Raw genomic sequence first — 7497 nt, forward strand, 5'->3', positions numbered from 1 at the left:
TCAAATCCATCTTCTCCTGCGAGTTTCAGACTCATGGGCTTTCCCATTCTCCGCCCGTCAACGAAGTTCTTCGTCAGCGACAGTAGGAGGTGGTTCCGCCTCGGGAACTCCACCCCGGAAGGCTCCATGCGTTGCGTCGGTCGATCCAGCACCAAGCGCCGCAACGATAGATCCACCAACGGCCACTGCTGGCGGCCATTCGTGCCGGCTTTGAGTAGGAATTTCGCCGCCTTTTCCTCCTTTGAGCCCCGAATCACCAGCCGTGACCTCGTAATTGCCTGCAGTGCCACCGGGAGCTGTGCTTGTCGAGAAACTCAGCTTGCCACTGTTGCCGGTCCCCGTAGTCGCGCCACTTCCAAACTCCAGACTGCCGCTACTGTAATTTGCCTTCGCACTAGCGGATTCGATCACCACAGACGCGCTGCCACCGAGAGTATTGGTGCCACTCGATATCCGAACAGCACCACCTGTGCTTGTAGCACTACTGCTAGCTCCTCCACGGATGGTGACGTCAGCTCCTGTCGTCCGCGCCGCCACCTGCTACAGACACGCCACCACCCGTGCTAGTCGTGCCGGTGCCAGCACCTCCGGCAACGCTGACGCCACCCGCTGTAGTTGCGCCACCGCCAGCTACAGATACAGCACCACCCGTGCACGGTAGCTAGTGAGCTCGCACCCGCCGTCACTTTGACGAGACCACCCACATCCGCACTACCACTTACCACAGACAGGCTGATACTACCAGCGTTCAAATCCATCTTCTCCAGCGAGTTCAGACTCATGGCCTTCACATTGTCCGCCGTCAATGAGTTCTTCGTCAGCGACAGTAGAGGTGTTCCGCTCGGGAACTCCACCCGGAAGGCTCCATGCGTTGCGTCGGTCGATCCAGCACCAAGCGCCGCAACGATAGATCCACCAACGCCACTGCTGGCGGCATTCGTGCCGGCTTTTAATAGGATTTCGCCGCCTTTTCCTCCTTCGAGCCCCGAATCACCAGCCGTGACCTCGTAATTGCCTGCAGTGCCACCGGGAGCTGTGCTTGTCGAGAAACTCAGCTTGCCACTGTTGCCGGTCCCCGTAGTCGCGCCACTTCCGCACCTCCAAAATCGCCGCTACTGTAATTTGCCTTCGCACTAGCGGATTCGATCACCACAGGCGCGCTGCCACCGAGAGTATTGGCGCCACTCGATATCCGAACAGCACCACCTGTGCTTGTAGCACTACTGCTAGCTCCTCCACGGATGGTGACGTCAGCTCCTGTCGTCCCACCGCCACCTGCTACAGACACGCTACCACCCGTGCTAGTCGTGCCGGTGCCAGCACCTCCGGCAATGCTGACACCACCCCCTGCGGTAGAACTACTGCTGCCTCCTCCACGGATGGTGACGTCAGCTCCTGTTGTCCCACCGCCACCTGCTACAGACACGCCACCACCCGTGCTAGTCGTGCCGGTGCCAGCACCTCCGGCAACGCTGACGCCACCCCCTGTAGTTGCGCCGCCGCCAGCTACAGATACAGCACCACCCGTGCCGGTAGCTAGTGAGCTCGCACCCGCCGTCACTTTGACGACCCCACCCACATCCGCACTACCACTTACCACAGACAGGCTGATACTACCAGCGTTCAAATCCATCTTCTCCTGCGAGTTCAGACTCATGGCCTTCACATTGTCCGCCGTCAACGAGTTCTTCGTCAGCGACAGTAGAGGTGTTCCGCTCGAGAACTCCACCCGGAAGGCTCCATGCGTTGCGTCGGTCGATCCAGCACCAAGCGCCGCAACGATAGATCCGCCAACGCCACTGCTGGCGGCATTCGTGCCGGCTTTGAGTAGGATTTCGCCGCCTTTTCCTCCTTCGAGCCCCGAATCACCAGCCGTGACCTCGTAGTTGCCTGCAGTGCCACCGGGAGCTGTGCTTGTCGAGAAACTCAGCTTACCACTGTTGCCGGTCCCCGTAGTCGCGCCACTTCCGAGCTCCAGACTGCCGCTACTGTAATTTGCCTTCGCACTAGCGGATTCGATCACCACAGGCGCGCTGCCACCGAGAGTATTGGCGCCACTCGATATCCGAACAGCACCACCTGTGCTTGTAGCACTACTGCTAGCTCCTCCACGGATGGTGACGTCAGCTCCTGTCGTCCCGCCGCCACCTGCTACAGACACGCCACCACCCGTGCTAGTCGTGCCGGTGCCAGCACCTCCGGCAACGCTGACGCCACCCCCTGTAGTTGCGTCACCGCCAGCTACAGATACAGCACCACCCGTGCCGGTAGCTAGTGAGCTCGCACCCGCCGTCACTTTGACGACCCCACCCTACATCCGCACTACCACTTACCACAGACAGGCTGATACTACCAGCGTTCAAATCCATGTTCTCCTGCGAGTTCAGACTCATGGCCTTCACATTGTCCGCCGTCAACGAGTTCTTCGTCAGCGACAGTAGAGGTGTTCCGCTCGGGAACTCCACCCGGAAGGCTCCATGCGTTGCGTCGGTCGATCCAGCACCAAGCGCCGCAACGATAGATCCACCAACGCCACTGCTGGCGGCATTCGTGCCGGCTTTGAGTAGGATTTCGCCGCCTTTTCCTCCTTCGAGCCCCGAATCACCAGCCGTGACCTCGTAGTTGCCTGCAGTGCCACCGGGAGCTGTGCTTGTCGAGAAACTCAGCTTGCCACTGTTGCCGGTCCCCGTAGTCGCGCCACTTCCGAACGCCAGACTGCCGCTACTGTAATTTGCCTTCGCACTAGCGGATTCGATCACCACAGGCGCGCTGCCACCGAGAGTATTGGCGCCACTCGATATCCGAACAGCACCACCTGTGCTTGTAGCACTACTGCTAGCTCCTCCACGGATGGTGACGTCAGCTCCTGTCGTCCCACCGCCACCTGCTACAGACACGCTACCACCCGTGCTAGTTCGTGCCGGTGCCAGCACCTCCGGCAATGCTGACACCACCCCCTGCGGTAGAACTACTGCTGCCTCTTCCACGGATGGTGACGTCAGCTCCTGTTGTCCCACCGCCACCTGCTACAGACACGCCACCACCCGTGCTAGTCGTGCCGGTGCCAGCACCTCCGGCAACGCTGACGCCACCCCCTGTAGTTGCGCCGCCGCCAGCTACAGATACAGCACCACCCGTGCCGGTAGCTAGTGAGCTCGCACCCGCCGTCACTTTGACGACCCCACCCACATCCGCACTACCACTTACCACAGACAGGCTGATACTACCAGCGTTCAAATCCATCTTCTCCTGCGAGTTCAGACTCATGGCCTTCACATTGTCCGCCGTCAACGAGTTCTTCGTCAGCGACAGTAGAGGTGTTCCGCTCGGGAACTCCACCCGGAAGGCTCCATGCGTTGCGTCGGTCGATCCAGCACCAAGCGCCGCAACGATAGATCCACCAACGCCACTGCTGGCGGCATTCGTGCCGGCTTTGAGTAGGATTTCGCCGCCTTTTCCTCTTTCGAGCCCCGAATCACCAGCCGTGACCTCGTAATTGCCTGCAGTGCCACCGGGAGCTGTGCTTGTCGAGAAACTCAGCTTGCCACTGTTGCCGGTCCCGTAGTCGCGCCACTTCCGAACTCCAGACTGCCGCTACTGTAATTTGCCTTCGCACTAGCGGATTCGATCACCACAGGCGCGCTGCCACCGAGAGTATTGGCGCCACTCGATATCCGAACAGCACCACCTGTGCTGGTAGCACTACTGCTAGCCACCTCCACGAAGGGGGACGTCAGCTCCTGTCGTCCCACCGCCACCTGCTACAGACACGCCACCACCCGTGCTAGTCGTGCCGGTGCCAGCACCTCCGGCAACGCTGACGCCACCCCCTGTAGTTGCGCCGCCGCCAGCTACAGATACAGCACCACCCGTGCCGGTAGCTAGTGAGCTCGCACCCGCCGTCACTTTGACGACCCCACCTACATCCGCACTACCACTTACCACAGACAGGCTGATACTACCAGCGTTCAAATCCATCTTCTCCTGCGAGTTCAGACTCATGGCCTTCACATTGTCCGCCGTCAACGAGTTCTTCGTCAGCGACAGTAGAGGTGTTCCGCTCGGGAACTCCACCCGGAAGGCTCCATGCGTTGCGTCGGTCGATCCAGCACCAAGCGCCGCAACAATAGATCCGCCAACGCCACTGCTGGCGGCATTCGTGCCGGCTTTAAGTAGGATTTCGCCGCCTTTTCCTCCTTCGAGCCCCGAATCACCAGCCGTGACCTCGTAATTGCCTGCAGTGCCACCGGGAGCTGTGCTTGTCGAGAAACTCAGCTTGCCACTGTTGCCGGTCCCCGTAGTCGCGCCACTTCCGAACTCCAGACTGCCGCTACTGTAATTTGCCTTCGCACTAGCGGATTCGATCACCACAGGCGCGCTGCCACCGAGAGTATTGGCGCCACTCGATATCCGAACAGCACCACCTGTGCTTGTAGCACTACTGCTAGCTCCTCCACGGATGGTGACGTCAGCTCCTGTCGTCCCGCCGCCACCTGCTACAGACACGCCACCACCCGTGCTAGTCGTACCGGTGCCAGCACCTCCGGCAATGCTGACACCACCCCCTGCGGTAGAACTACTGCTGCCTCCTCCACGGATGGTGACGTCAGCTCCTGTTGTCCCACCGCCACCTGCTACAGACACGCCACCACCCGTGCTAGTCGTGCCGGTGCCAGCACCTCCGGCAACGCTGACGCCACCCCCTGTAGTTGCGCCGCCGCCAGCTACAGATACAGCACCACCCGTGCCGGTAGCTAGTGAGCTCGCACCCGCCGTCACTTTGACGACCCCACCCACATCCGCACTACCACTTACCACAGACAGGCTGATACTACCAGCGTTCAAATCCATCTTCTCCTGCGAGTTCAGACTCATGGCCTTCACATTGTCCGCCGTCAACGAGTTCTTCGTCAGCGACAGTAGAGGTGTTCCGCTCGGGAACTCCACCCGGAAGGCTCCATGCGTTGCGTCGGTCGATCCAGCACCAAGCGCCGCAACGATAGATCCACCAACGCCACTGCTGGCGGCATTCGTGCCGGCTTTGAGTAGGATTTCGCCGCCTTTTCCTCCTTCGAGCCCCGAATCACCAGCCGTGACCTCGTAATTGCCTGCAGTGCCACCGGGAGCTGTGCTTGTCGAGAAACTCAGCTTGCCACTGTTGCCGGTCCCTGCAGTCACGCCACTTCTGAACTCCAGACTGCCGCTACTGTAATTTGTCTTCGCACTAGCGGATTCGATCACCACAGGCGCGCTGCTACCGAGAGTATTGGCGCCACTCGATATCCGAACAGCACCACCTGTGCTTGTAGCACTACTGCTAGCTCCTCCACGGATGGTGACGTCAGCTCCTGTCGTCCCGCCGCCACCTGCTACAGACACGCCACCACCCGTGCTAGTCGTGCCGGTGCCAGCACCTCCGGCAACGCTGACGCCACCCCCTGTAGTCGCGCCGCCGCCAGCTACAGATACAGCACCACCCGTGCCGGTAGCTAGTGAGCTCGCACCCGCCGTCACTTTGACGACCCCACCCACATCCGCACTACCACTTACCACAGACAGGCTGATACTACCAGCGTTCAAATCCATCTTCTCCTGCGAGTTCAGACTCATGGCCTTCACATTGTCCGCCGTCAACGAGTTCTTCGTCAGCGACAGTAGAGGTGTTCCGCTCGGGAACTCCACCCGGAAGGCTCCAATGGAGCTGTTGGAATTAATGTTGCGTTTTAACGCTTCAGTGCTCTTACCTGCTGACGTTAATACAGCTTCTTTTCGGGCCGGCGTTGTGTCCCATTTGTTGTTGTTTTCCTCCTTCGAGCCCCGAATCACCAGCCGTGACCTCGTAATTGCCTGCAGTGCCCCCTGGGAGCTGTGCTTGTCGAGAAACTCAGCTTGCCACTGTTGCCGGTCCCCGTAGTCGCGCCACTTCCGAACTCCAGACTGCCGCTACTGTAATTTGCCTTCGCACTAGCGGATTCGATCACCACAGGCGCGCTGCCACCGAGAGTATTGGCGCCACTCGATATCCGAACAGCACCACCTGTGCTTGTAGCACTACTGCTAGCTCCTCCACGGATGGTGACGTCAGCTCCTGCCGTCCCACCGCCACCTGCTACAGACACGCCACCACCCGTGCTAGTCGTACCGGTGCCAGCACCTCCGGCAATGCTGACACCACCCCCTGCGGTAGAACTACTGCTGCCTCCTCCACGGATGGTGACGTCAGCTCCTGTCGTCCCACCGCCACCTGCTACAGACACGCCACCACCCGTGCTAGTCGTACCGGTGCCAGCACCTCCGGCAATGCTGACACCACCCCCTGCGGTAGAACTACTGCTGCCTCCTCCACGGATGGTGACGTCAGCTCCTGTTGTCCCACCGCCACCTGCTACAGACACGCCACCACCCGTGCTAGTCGTGCCGGTGCCAGCACCTCCGGCAACGCTGACGCCACCCCCTGTAGTTGCGCCGCCGCCAGCTACAGATACAGCACCACCCGTGCCGGTAGCTAGTGAGCTCGCACCCGCCGTCACTTTGACGACCCCACCCACATCCGCACTACCACTTACCACAGACAGGCTGATACTACCAGCGTTCAAATCCATCTTCTCCTGCGAGTTCAGACTCATGGCCTTCACATTGTCCGCCGTCAATGAGTTCTTCGTCAGCGACAGTAGAGGTGTTCCGCTCGGGAACTCCACCCGGAAGGCTCCATGCGTTGCGTCGGTCGATCCAGCACCAAGCGCCGCAACGATAGATCCACCAACGCCACTGCTGGCGGCATTCGTGCCGGCTTTGAGTAGGATTTCGCCGCCTTTTCCTCCTTCGAGCCCCGAATCACCAGCCGTGACCTCGTAATTGCCTGCAGTGCCACCGGGAGCTGTGCTTGTCGAGAAACTCAGCTTGCCACTGTTGCCGGTCCCCGTAGTCGCGCCACTTCCGAACTCCAGACTGCCGCTACTGTAATTTGCCTTCGCACTAGCGGATTCGATCACCACAGGCGCGCTGCCACCGAGAGTATTGGCGCCACTCGATATCCGAACAGCACCACCTGTGCTTGTAGCACTACTGCTAGCTCCTCCACGGATGGTGACGTCAGCTCCTGTCGTCCCGCCGCCACCTGCTACAGACACGCCACCACCCGTGCTAGTCGTACCGGTGCCAGCACCTCCGGCAATGCTGACACCACCCCCTGCGGTAGAACTACTGCTGCCTCCTCCACGGATGGTGACGTCAGCTCCTGTTGTCCCACCGCCACCTGCTACAGACACGCCACCACCCGTGCTAGTCGTGCCGGTGCCAGCACCTCCGGCAACGCTGACGCCACCCCCTGTAGTTGCGCCGCCGCCAGCTACAGATACAGCACCACCCGTGGCGGGTAGCTAGTGAGCTCGCACCCGCCGTCACTTTGACGACCCCACCCCCATCCGCACTACCACTTACCACAGACAGAGCGTGATACTACCAGCGTTCAAATCCATCTTCTCCCTCGAGTTCAGA

This window comes from Phytophthora infestans, genomic scaffold (assembly GCF_000142945.1).
Source record: "Phytophthora infestans T30-4 supercont1.35 genomic scaffold, whole genome shotgun sequence".
In the NCBI taxonomy this organism is placed as follows: Eukaryota; Oomycota; class Peronosporomycetes; order Peronosporales; family Peronosporaceae; genus Phytophthora; species Phytophthora infestans.